General features: G+C 42.4%; 1 protein-coding gene and 1 pseudogene across 1 annotated transcript in view; one reads left to right on the forward strand and one right to left on the reverse strand.

Annotated features, from left to right (window-relative positions):
• LOC126419531 (uncharacterized) overlaps positions 1-13,548 on the reverse strand; it is a 168,526-nt gene that overhangs the window by 103,030 nt on the left and 51,948 nt on the right. The gene's annotated exons all lie outside the window — the stretch shown is intronic.
• LOC126420116 (5S ribosomal RNA) lies at positions 223-340 on the forward strand (annotated as a pseudogene).

The raw sequence follows: 13,548 nt of genomic DNA on the forward strand, positions 1-13,548 counted from the left end.
GGAAAGAGTATTAGCAGATCGCTAAATTATGAAATTTATTTATAAATAAAACAATTGGAAACGCAGGAGAATGGCTTCCTTAAAGAAGTTAACTGTTCGCGTTTGACTGTGGAACTTCAAAGCTATCGGTCACTGGCTGCCTTTCAATGATTCTGTGAATACTGTAGCAGTTTTCTCTGATCACTAAAAATTTCGATTATTATATGGAGTAAACATTGGCGAGCCAACGGCTTTGCCGCTGTGGTAACACCGGTTTCCGTCAGATCACCGAAATTAAGCGCTGTCGGGCTGGGTTAGCACTTGGATGGGTGACCATCCGGTCTGCCGAGCGCTGTTGGCAAGCGGGGTGCACTCAACCCTTGTGAGGCCAATTGAGGAGTTACTTGATTGGGAAGTAGCGATTCCGGTAGCAAAAAATGACAAGGGCTGGGAGAGCGTTGTGCCGACCACGTGCCCCTCCAGATCCGCATCCAGACGCCTGTGGGTAGAGAATGACGCGGCGGTCGGTCGGTACCGTTCGGCCTTCATGGCCTGTTAGGACGGAGTTAAGTTTTTAAATACTGGCGGACTGACCTTGTCCTTATAACTCTTAACAGGATGTAATTTCTACTTTATTAGACTCAGCCTGTTTCTTTCTTATGATAAACTTCCCATCTCCTGAAAAATACAACCGAAAAACTGTCAGTTGGGGTCAGGACGTCCATAAAGGATTTTTTCAAATGTTTGATGTGTCTGTTTTCGTACAGATGAATCACACAATTTATTTTAATATTCAGTTTATGTACAATGCACGTCAGGACTACATAGTTCCGTCGTCAGGTAACGTAGATGCCTCAACAGTCGAGATGAAGTGCGTTCAGAAAGTTTTGCACAGTCGTCTCTATTTTTTTTTATTTTTTGCAGGAGGAGAATGAAATTTTTTGGCCGGCCGTGTGGCCGAGCGGTTCTAGGCGCTTCAGTCTGGAGCAGCGCGACCGCTACGGTCGCAGGTTCGAATCCTGCCTCGGGCATGGATGTGTGTGATGTCCTTCGGTTAGTTAGGTTTAAGTAGTTCTAAGTTCTAGGGCACTGATGACATCAGAAGTTAAGTCCCATAGTGCTCAGAGCCATTTGAACCATTTTTTTTAATTTTTTGTGTACATACTTGGAACATTTAGCTGTACACTGAGCCTACTCAATGTAGCCTCCATCAGCTGTGACGCATCTGGCCCAACGTTCTTTCCATGATGTAAACGCACTTTGGTAAAATTATGGGGACTGACTTTTACACCATCGCTCGACACAGGAAATAAGGTCTTTCTCAATAAGTTTTACCACGCAGGTGGGCCTTCAGACGACCAAAGAGGTAAAAATCAGACGGAGCCAAGTCCGGACTGTAGGAAGGATGAGGAACAATTTTCCAACCCATTTTCCTGATTTTCTCCTGCGACAAAAGGGCTGTATGGGGTTTGGCGTTGTCATGGTGTAGTCTGATGAGTTGACCCTGAAGCTGTGGTCTGTGGGTCTTGATGGCACGTCGCAGCTTGTCCAGTAGCAAACAGTAACGGTCCCGGTTAATTGTGGAGCCAGGTTCCAAAAAGTCACCTTATTCACATCACTCACTGCTGTCGATGGTCTAGCGCATCGTGGATTGTCCAGTAGAGAGAAATCTCCTTCTTTAAACCTCTGCAGCCACCGATGGATACTGCTGCCATCCACTGTGTCCTCCCCATAAACAGGGAGCAACTTCCTGTGAATCGATGTGGCACAGTCATCGCCGGTCTTGAAGAGGATCTCCATCACCGACCGTTGTCGCAACCTGACATCTACTTCACGGTCCATTACGGCTCACCTGTAAATAAAAGAATATACTTTTATATACCAACTTGAGACCGGGTAGTCAACTGAAGGCAGGATTCGGTTACGATTGTGGACAGCGCCGTGATCAGTTACTATCGATTGCCTTTTAACAGTTACATACAATTCACTTTAAACTAGTAATTCCAGACTTAACAATAAATAAAATACCACACGTTATTAATGAAGGAATAAACAACTGTGTAAATGATAGTGTTTTCAGTGAGCTAAAATTTAGCAAATCACCATTAAATACAGATACAACAGACCATGTTTTAAAAATAAGCCACTGTCATCTGGGCAGAAGGCCTTACAAGCCAAGAATGGCAATAAATTAAGAATTGTGTAAAACTCGCTGCAACTTACAAATTACAGGTATTGAAATATTAAAGGCAAGTAGCCACAAACACAGCAGAAGGCACCAGAAGCCAGGAATGGCACTAAATAAGATTTTAAAGGCTTACTGCGTAAATACAAATACCAAATTGGAATTTTAAGGCACGTGACCACAATCACGGCTGAAGGCCTTACACACCTAGAATGGCAATAAATTAAGAATTGTTTAAGAATTCGCTGCAAATCTACAAAAAAAAAAAAATTGCTCTGAACACTGTGGGACTTAACTTCTGAGGTCATCAGCCCCCTAGAACTTAGAACTACTTAAACCTAACTAACCGGACATCACACACATCCATGCCCGAAGCAGGATTCGAACCTGTGGCCGTAGGGGTCGCGCGGTTCCAGACTGTAGCGCCTAGAACCGCTCGGCCACCACGCCCGGCTGCAATTTGCAACTTATAGGTATTGAAATATTAAAGGTAAGTCACCACCAACACAACAGAAAGCATCAGACACCAGGAATGACAGAAAATAAGGTTTTAAGGCTTATTGATAAAATATAAATACCAAATTAGAATTTTAAGACAAATGACCATAATCACGGCTGAAGGCCTTACACACCAGGAACGGCAATAATATAAATAATTTAGAAACTTGCTGTAAAACGGCAAATACAATAGCAAAGGTTAATTTAAAAAACAAGCAACTGATCACCAAACGGGTGGAATAAGATGATGGTAAACTTTGTAACACAAGGGGCCACAGACGGTGCCCAAGAATCGACGTCTGAGAAGATCCGACAGCAGACACTTTCGCGAGCCATGAGATAGGCAGCCTAGAGTTGCATTCATTTCCCAAGATGGTAACTCAGACTAGTGGCAGTCTAACGAATGACTAATGATAATCTTGCTGAAGCTACCTGACGTCTGATAAACCAAATGCAACGATGGAACAATACGCCAAAGCCGGAACCGGCTGTCTGCACTACGTCCCGAGAATACTGTGTTTAGAACGCCCAGAACGAGAAAGGAACCACTACCACCAGAGTAGAAAGCACTCCACTCGCTGCTCTTCGCCTCGGCGGCATTACGAGCAGCAATACGAACCCAAGTCACTGGAGAATCGCGAGATAACACAATGATGGAGGTTTCTCCACTCGGATTGAAATGTACTCACCTTAAGGCTTGCTGGATCCGGTTTACGACGAGGTCGTGCACCCTCGTGACCACAGCCCTTCCATCTGGTAGTCCATGCGTGCCGCCAGCGGTCCCGGCGTGTTCTGTCACTGTGCACACCTGGCTTCACCTGAGTCCCCAACCGAACTGACCCACTCACACGACCTGGAGAAACAACGACGTCATCCCAGAGATACGCCAACAGTTACTACATATCGATAACCATCATTGCTGCCACTAGCGGACGGGCAATGCTTGCGAAACCGAGTGGCGCCAGCAACACGAGAAGAAGACAAACAACCGCAACCACGCCAACTAAACGATACTGCCTGGCCTTCAACAGAGGGCAGAACCCTACAAACCGCACCAACGCGAGCTGCAGCACGGCTCACAACTTACAGCTAAATGTTCCACGTATGTTCACAAAAAACTTCATTCTCCTCCTGCAAAAAAATAAAAAAAATAGAGACGACTGTGCAAAACTTTTTGAACGGCCTTCATATGTAAGTACTAAGAGCATTCATCCAGAGCACGTGGATGCCATAAGGAACTGTGCTCAAGTGTAAGGTTAAGCGAGCAGGAAGTGCTGTTGTGGCGAAGCTGGTTATCTGTTCTTGTGAGCATCTAAACAAAGTGGTCGAAGGACGGTGAAACCACTATCAGACAAGGTGTTGGACGTACATGCCTCTCCACACAACATGCGAATTATGTGGACCTACCGACTGCGTCAACTCCGATTTCAGCGGGCACAGCATCATCGAGAATGGACCTTGAATCAGTGGAACCTAGTCACACCGTCGGATGAATCACATTTCCTGTTACACCACGTCGATGGTCGTGCCCACGAAATCATCCAGACGAACGGTTGCTCAAGAAATGTACCGCACCAGTGCGCCGGTTGGTGGGTGGTAGTATCAAGCTGTGGAAGACACACACCTTTTCTTCCATGGGACATGTGGTAGTATTCGAAGGCACTAAGGCAACTGTAGACTTCGTGGACAATATTGCGGACCACCTTGATGCTTCAAGTATTCACAAGGACCGAGCGAGGTGCCGCAGTGGTTAGCAAACTGGACTCTCATTCGGAAGGACGACGCTTCAAACCCGCGTCCGGCCATCCTGATTTAGTTTCCCGTGATTTCCGTAGCTTCAGGCAAATGCCGGGATGGCTCTTTTGAAAGGGCACGGCCGACTTCCCTTTCCATCCTTCCCTAATCCTAGCTAGTGCTCCGTCTCTAATGACCTCGTTGTCGACGGGACGTTAAACACAAATCTCCTCCTCTCCGAAAAGGATAATTGAACCTGTTCCAAAGCCAGAATTGTGCTACAGTGATTTGAGGAAGATAATAGTGAACTACCTTTATATCGTGGCCATAAAGGCCAGGTGGACTTATGACTACAAAGTTTTGGCTCATCGCTGTATTTTTAACAGCATCCATTGGTTACAGTCGCTGCACCCTGAACGATTACGTGTGGAGCTCACACACTTACGTGTTGCAGGTGTCTTTTTAACCAGGAGTGAATATTAACGACAGTCTCACAGTACGTTTGTTCGCTTATTAAATTTGCTATCAACAATTCATCTAGGTTTGAGAGTAATAGAGATATTCACAAGATCTACAATGGAAGGAAAAATGAACTGCATTTAATGAATCTAAATTTGGCGCACATAGATGTGAAATACCCATTTATGTAATTCTCTGACACACAACCCATGGAAATAAAATGTCTTACAAATATACGAAATATATCGAAATGTAGCTTAAAGATTCCTCTCCTCATCAATTTCATACCAAAGAGGAATTATTCAGTAGAGATATTTGTTATTTACAAATTTTTGTAGATGGCCACTGAAAGGTGGCTACACTGAGCCACAGCGCCAGAGATTGCGCCAAAGAGTTTTATTCCGCCGCCTCCACTGGCAATGCTTGTCCAGAAGTGGTGGTGGTTAGTGCTTTGCTGAGAGGATGTTGATAGCTGTACTTTTTGAGGCCATGTCGTGTGCAGTTGTTTTGATGGGCTAGACAGCAGATGTTGTTCGAATGGAGATGTTGTAATGAGCAGAGTGGATTTTTAGTCAATATATATGAAGGTAAAAAAAAACATTTTTTTATTTTTTATTTCAAATGTCCTAGCTAACAACGTCTCTTGTCACAGGTTCAGCCAACAAAGCATCTGGCTTGTGTTAATGTATTAGAGTGTAATTCTGGTTTGTATGTGCAATTATAGTATTACTGTTTTTTTTAATTACTTCAGTGTAAATGGTGATTTAAAGCATCTTGTCGTATTGAGGAAGAACCGTGCCAGATGTGTATGTTGAGTCACACTTCCACATACAGAACAGTTACACTTGTGTTTTGTTGTTTCGTAGGTTTTATACACTCCTGGAAATTGAAATAAGAACACCGTGAATTCATTGTCCCAGGAAGGGGAAACTTTATTGACACATTCCTGGGGTCAGATACATCACATGATCACACTGACAGAACCACAGGCACATAGACACAGGCAACAGAGCATGCACAATGTCGGCACTAGTACAGTGTATATCCACCTTTCGCAGCAATGCAGGCTGCTATTCTCCCATGGAGACGATCGTAGAGACGCTGGATGTAGCCCTGTGGAACGGCTTGCCATGCCATTTCCACCTGGCGCCTCAGCTGGACCAGCGTTCGTGCTGGACGTGCGGACCGCGTGAGACGACGCTTCATCCAGTCCGAAACATGCTCAATGGGGGACAGATCCGGAGATCTTGCTGGCCAGGGTAGTTGACTTACACCTTCTAGAGCACGTTGGGTGGCACGGGATACATGCGGACGTGCATTGCCCTGTTGGAACAGCAAGTTCCCTTGCCGGTCTAGGAATGGTAGAACGATGGGTTCGATGACGATTTGGATGTACCGTGCACTATTCAGTGTCCCCTCGACGATCACCAGTGGTGTACGGCCAGTGTAGGAGATCGCTCCCCACACCATGATGCCGGGTGTTGGCCCTGTGTGCCTCGGTCGTATGCAGTCCTGATTGTGGCGCTCACCTGCACGGCGCCAAACACGCATACGACCATCATTGGCACCAAGGCAGAAGCGACTCTCATCGCTGAAGACGACACGTCTCCATTCGTCCCTCCATTCACGCCTGTCGCGACACCACTGGAGGCGGGCTGCACGATGTTGGGGCGTGAGCGGAAGACGGCCTAACGGTGTGCGGGACCGTAGCCCAGCTTCATGGAGACGGTTGCGAATGGTCCTCGCCGATACCCCAGGAGCAACAGTGTCCCTAATTTGCTGGGAAGTGGCGGTGCGGTCCCCTACGGCACTGCGTAGGATCCTACGGTCTTGGCGTGCATCCGTGCGTCGCTGCGGTCCGGTCCCAGGTCGACGGGCACGTGCACCTTCCGCCGACCACTGGCGACAACATCGATGTACTGTGGAGACCTCACGCCCCACGTGTTGAGCAATTCGGCGGTACGTCCACCCGGCCTCCCGCATGCCCACTATACGCCCTCGCTCAAAGTCCGTCAACTGCACATACGGTTCACGTCCACGCTGTCGCGGCATGCTACCAGTGTTAAAGACTGCGATGGAGCTCCGTATGCCACGGCAAGCTGGCTGACACTGACGGCGGCGGTGCACAAATGCTGCGCAGCTAGCGCCATTCGACGGCCAACACCGCGGTTCCTGGTGTGTCTCCGCTGTGCCGTGCGTGTGATCATTGCTTGTACAGCCCCCTCGCAGTGTCCGGAGCAAGTATGGTGGGTCTGACACACCGGTGTCAATGTGTTCTTTTTTCCATTTCCAGGAGTGTAGTTGCTGGGGACTTCATTAATTAATTGTGTTAACGGAAATTTTCTTTCATTCTTTGTTGTTGTTCTATGCAGTCAGATTGCGTACAAATACTAATCAGGGCCAACCGGTTACGAGACTGCGTAATCGTACATACAGCTACTAAAAATATTTGCATTTTATTTAATTAAGCCACCATGCACGTGGCGACCGCTGCTTCGGATCGTCCCTTGGAATTCTTCTGATAGTAAAAATAGCAGACAGTAGTATTGTTTTAGTAATTTGTAGTAATAGAATATTGCATGTGTAGATCTGCTAACTGAACATTTGTAGTTGTCTTGTCATTCTTCTAATGGTATTTTTGCAGAATTTTATTTTTGATGTCTTGTGTACAGGTCTGACAATTTTGTGCAATTGTGAAGGTTTTAATTGTTCGTTGGGCGTGTTTGTCGGGAAGCATTTCGTGTGATTGGTATTGCTGGTGGTTAAGTGTTATATTGTGTGTAATTTTCGTATAGTGAAGAGTTTTGTATGTTTTGTAAATGATTACGCGGTCGATGAAAAAGGCAAAAATGATGAATAGTGAGAATGACGAAATTGTTAACATGGCGAACTCGCCAACACATGAGAATAGTATGATGAATAATGAAGTAGAAAACAATTTAATAAGTCGGGAAAGTAGTCCGGAACCAGTTCAAAATTTTTTACAATCAAAAAATTTTCAGAATTCGAGATTAACGACAGAAGATTCTGGAATAGTATCGAACACAGATAGCTTTACGGCTATGTCGAAAGAAGTTAGTTTTACGGGAAATGTTAGGGGCGAAAAGAATTTCGAACAAGTTAACATGGAGCAGTTGATGAGTGCAATATTAAATTTGGGATCACGGTTAGAAACTGATATGGGAACTTTGGCAACACGGTTAGACTCACAAATAGGAACAATTAAAAACAGATATGGAAACAATGGAAACACGGTTAGACTCACGAATAGGGACATGTTTCAAAAACATGAAAGATGAATTAAAAAAAGAAATTAGAGAAGAAGTACAACCGATTTTGAATGCTCACAATAATAGATTAATTTCAATAGAAATCAGACAAAAGGAACAGGATAGAGAACAGGAAGAAAGAGATCGCGTGATAGTACAAAAGTTTTCAGAGTTAAATTTACAACGTGCACATGATAAGGAAGAAATACTTGAAAGAATCGAGGAATCCGTACCAAATGACAGAATAAATAACCTAACACAACAATATGAACAGTTAACTACTAAATGTGTCAATACTGAAACCCGAGTCGCGACACTTACGGAAGACGTAAATAAACAGAAAGAACAATTAGGTGACTTATCGGAAAGAGTTGAGGAGATTGCAGATAAATTGACAAGTCTTAGTTTAAATGGGGACAGAGATTCAAATGATACAGCTCCATTGCCCTTTGCAGAAACCGAAGAGTACAAGAACATAAATAAGCATGTTGACAATCAGGGAAAATTTAATGAACGCGTTAAAAGGGAATTTGAGGCATTACAAAAGCAAGTCAAACAAATTGAAGGCGAAATCGTAGGAAAAGACAGCAGAAGAAATTTAGAATCACAGATAGCAGAAGGGTTTGAAGAAAATAATTTGTTTCATTTACGGGATGCAACAAGAGAGCGCCAGGCGCGCGAACTTGACAATAATCGACATTCGGACTGGGGCAGACGCGGTAGGTCTTTGTCGCCACGAGGAGAAAACTTCGATTATAAACACTTCTTAACTGTTCGGAAATTTAAGATCTTTCGCAATTCTAAGAACGACACACATCCATGTTCATGGTCAGATCAATTTATGTACGTACTTCCACCAAATTGGCCACTAAGTCACAAACTGGAATTTATGTGTGGATATTTAGAAAACGAACCGGCGACGCGGATGCGCGCACTTATTAGAGATTGTAATAATATAAATGATTTTTATCATGAATTTCTATCGGTATATTGGTCCGAAAACACGCAAGACAGAGTCAAACATAGTCTTATTATGCAGCGTAATTTTAAACAGTCTGAGTTCCGCACGCCAGCAGAATACTTTGAAGACATGATTCGAAAGAATCAGTTCCTTTCCAACCCTTATAGCCCGACTGAATTAATTCGCATTTGTTTAACTAAGCTTCCACAATCGATAAGACAAATTGCTTTAGCCGGAAGATGTAAAGACGACATTGAGACTTTTAAGACGTTGCTACAAGAACTTGAGTATGACAACGACGACGGGACTTCTTGCAATTTTTTCAGTAACAGTAACTACAATAGATTTTCAGAGAAAAAGGATAATGATCGGAACGGACGTTATATGGGTAATTTTGAGAATGACAGACGTAACAGACAGGACAATAGATACCAGCCTTATGACAATAACAGACGTTCTAACAGAAATTACACAGACAGTTATAACAACGGGAACTCCTACCGGAATGATCAATCATACGGAAACAGTAATCGGTATCATCAAGACAGAAATTATTCATACGATAATAGGAATTCTTACTACAGAAATAACCAGGGTAGTAGATATAACAATAATTTCAGAAGTGACAGTCGAAATTACACAAGAAGTAGTCGTGCAGATAGCCAGGAAAACAGAAATTTTAATAACAGACACAACCAAGAATTTACATGTAACAGACAGGAGGGACCTAATTGGCACCCTCCGCGTGACAGAAATTCAGAGAGACAAGTGCAAATCGTAGAAATTGATCCGCGAAATGACGCGAATACTCAAAGACGTGACGCAAATAATCGACAATAACTTGTAGCTTCGGCTTCTGGCAGCAATATAGACGGCTCAGAAAGTAATGACACTACGACTTTACGCTACGTACGCCTGGAAGACATGAGAGACATTTTGCTAGACGAAAAGGAACATAATGTAGACGCATTTTTACATCCTGTTATTGAAGTATGTGTGGGTAAGAATAAGTTCACTGCAGTTTTAGATTCTGGGAGCCCATTGAATGTTATTAGTGAATCAGTTTTTCGTATATATGTAAGAACTATTGCTTGTCCTGTGTTACCTGTTTCTAAAACTACAATTCGAGGAGCTATTTCTGGAAAAAGTGTGGAAGTCAAACAACAGACCAAATTAAATTTCATTTGTTAAGGATACGAATTTTCTGCTAATTTTATTATTGTTCCATTACTTAGTACACAAATTATATTAGGTATGGAGTTTCTTAACACACATAAGGCAATTTTGAACTTTAGAGAAGGAAGTGTGAATTTGACTGTTGCCGGAATGCCGAAATGTTCGAAATTTTTCGAGTGTTTAACAAGATCTGAATCAGATACAAAATGTTTAAGGTTTCTTACTTCTGATGTTTTCGCTGAGTATTATGACGACAATGTGTTCATTCATGACAACGACAAACGATACAGAGACGCGATGGATGATGTAATTAATAGCGAAGAATTAATTAATGAAAAGGTTAAGAAAGCTGAAGTGCCAGATGACGTTGCAAGAGAAGAACTGCACCAAATTTTGACTTCACATGCTACAGCATTTAGTCATCACACAGGAACTATACAAGGCTTACAATATTTATTTAAAGTAAAAGAATACACACCATTTCGGGGGAAAACGTACGCTATTCCTTTGGCTTAAGAGTGAACTTCAATACATGTTAGATCAAGGCATTATTGAGCCAGCAGTCAGTCCTTATACCAGCCCATTACACGTCGTTCTTAAAAAGGATGGGTCAATTCGTTTGGTTCTGGATTCCAGACAGATAAATAATATCATCATTCCTGAAACTGACCGTCCACAAAATTTAGATGAACTTTTTCAACATTTCCATGGAATTAAAGTTTTATCCACGATTGATATGCGCGCAAGTTTTTGGCAAATAGAACTCCACCCTGATTGTAGAAAATACACTGCCTTTTTAGCCTTTGGTAACTGTTACCAGTTTCGGAAATTACCGTTTGGACTTACTGTATCTTCAGCAGCATTCATTCGTAGTTTAAACGAAATTTTACCTGTTTATCTTCGTGACAATATTACTTCATATGTTGACGATATTCTTATTGCTAAACGTTCTTGGAATGAGCACAACAAAATTTTGGATTCATTACTGCGTATTTTTGCAAGAGTTGTCATTTCAGTGAAATTGGAAAAATCTGAATTTGGTCGTTCTCAGGTGAAATTTCTTGGTCATATTACTTCTACAGAAGGTATTCTTCCTGATCCAGAGAAGCTAGACGCTATTTGTAATTATGCTGTTCCTACTACAAAACGTGATGTTCGTAGTTTCCTTGGTGTCTGTAATTTTCTTAGGCGCTTTGTTAGATTGGACGATTCGGCCACACCTCGTTTGTGTGAACTATCTGGAAAGAATTCTAATTGGTGTTGGGATGAGGAAGCTCAGTCAGAATTTGAACAACTTCGTGATGCTTTAGTTGCTGCTCCACTTCTTTCACATCCGGATATATCTAAGGATTTTTGTTTGGCGACGGACTCATCATACAAAGGCCTAGGTGCACATTTATTTCAAGAGATAGAAGAAAATGGCGTTGTAGTACAGAAAACTATTGCATTTGGAAGTCGCGTTCTCTCTAAATCAGAAAAGAATTATTCGATTACGGAATTTGAAGCCTTGGCTGTTATTTGGGCTTTCACAAAATTTCGGACATTTTTGTTTGGCAGACATACTAAGGTTTACACAGATCATCGAGCTCTGGAATTTCTTACGCCAACAAAATTAACACATGGAAGATTGTCACGATGGGCGCTGTATCTACAGGAATTTGATTTTCGTATTGTTTACATACAGGGGTCTTCAAATATTATTGCTGATGCTTTATCACGTGCACCTATGGGTTTGAAACAAAATGCTGAGGAGGACTGCAAGGAAAACAATTATTGTTTGATGTATATTAAAGGTGTTGCGTTTGAAAATTTTATTTCTTCTTCTCTCCAGGACATCGCTAAGGAGCAAAATAAAGATCCAATCTGGAAGGACATTAAGGAGAAGTGGAGGAGAAAGGAAAGCGTAGCGATTAGACAGTATTATTTAGTTCGCAATGATATTCTTTTTAAACGAAAATCGGTCGACAACTCTGTTTGGTTAGTTTGCATTCCTGATGAGTGGGTTAATAAATTGATTTGGTATACACATTTCAGTTGTGCACACTTTGGTCCCAGAAAATGCTTTCATAAATTACGAGAAAATTGCTACTTCAGTAATATGGAAAAACGTATACTATCTGTTCTTGCCAAATGCAAATTATGTCAAAAGACTAAGCCGCCAACAATTTCTCACAGAGCACCGTTGTTTCCTATCATTCCAGCGAAATTAAAGGAGATGGCTGCAGTCGATTTGTTCGGTCCAGTGGTTCGTTCTACTAATGGTTTTGCGAACATTTTGGTAGGAGTGGAATTGACATCAAAATACATGTTTTACACCTTTACGCAAGGCAACAGCTCGTTCAGTATCTAATGCTTTCATCAAACATTTTCTTAAAGAAGTGGGTCATGTTGATAAGGTTATGTCAGATAATGGATCACAGTTTCGCTCTAAAATTTGACTTCGGACTCTACGGCGTCGTAAGATTAAACCAATTTTCATTTCACTTTTTCACCCTCAATCTAATGCTTCAGAGAGATGGATGAAGGAAATCAATAAATTGTGTCGACTTTATTGTCATCAGAATCACAGAACGTGGGATCAGTATCTTCATATTTTTCAAAACATTCTGAATGAACTCCCTAATGATTCAACTTCTTTACCGCCTATATTGATATTAAAAAACAAAGCACCGACAAATCGCATTTCTGAAATCGTTCCTTTTCCGCCTTCACGGAAACTGCGGCATTCTGAAGTTGTCAACCTGGCTCTACAAAATATTGCGTCTGCGGCTGCAAGAAGAGAGAAATCAGCTAAACGTCCTGGTCGTTTAAAAACCTTGTCAGTTGGTCAAAAGGTGTTAATTAAGTCTCACCGTTTGTCTCACAAAGGAAAAGGCTTGTATCGCAAATTTTTTCTGCTTTACGAGGTGCGGCTAGAAAAAAACCGGACTGATGCTGGAAAAAACATTTATTTACAATTATTTACAATTTCATGTCATCTCCTTCAATTTACTCTCCTCCTCGGTCTCTACACCGCTCCATACGAATTTTCCACTGTTCATAGCAATGCTGCAGATCATTTTCGGTAAGTCCATACATTACTTCCGTCGCTTTTTCTTTTACTGCTTCAACAGTCTCAAATCTAGTTCCTTTCAAAGCTGACTTGACTTTAGGGAAAAGAAAAAAGTCACAGGGGCCAAATCAGGTGAGTAGGGTGGATGATCTAAGATGGGAATGTTGTGTTTTGCCAGAAACGTCTTCACTGACAACGCACTGTGAGCTGGGGCATTGTCTTGGTGAAGGATCCA

Source organism: Schistocerca serialis, chromosome 9, assembly GCF_023864345.2.
Source record: "Schistocerca serialis cubense isolate TAMUIC-IGC-003099 chromosome 9, iqSchSeri2.2, whole genome shotgun sequence".
Lineage (NCBI taxonomy): Eukaryota > Metazoa > Arthropoda > Insecta > Orthoptera > Acrididae > Schistocerca > Schistocerca serialis.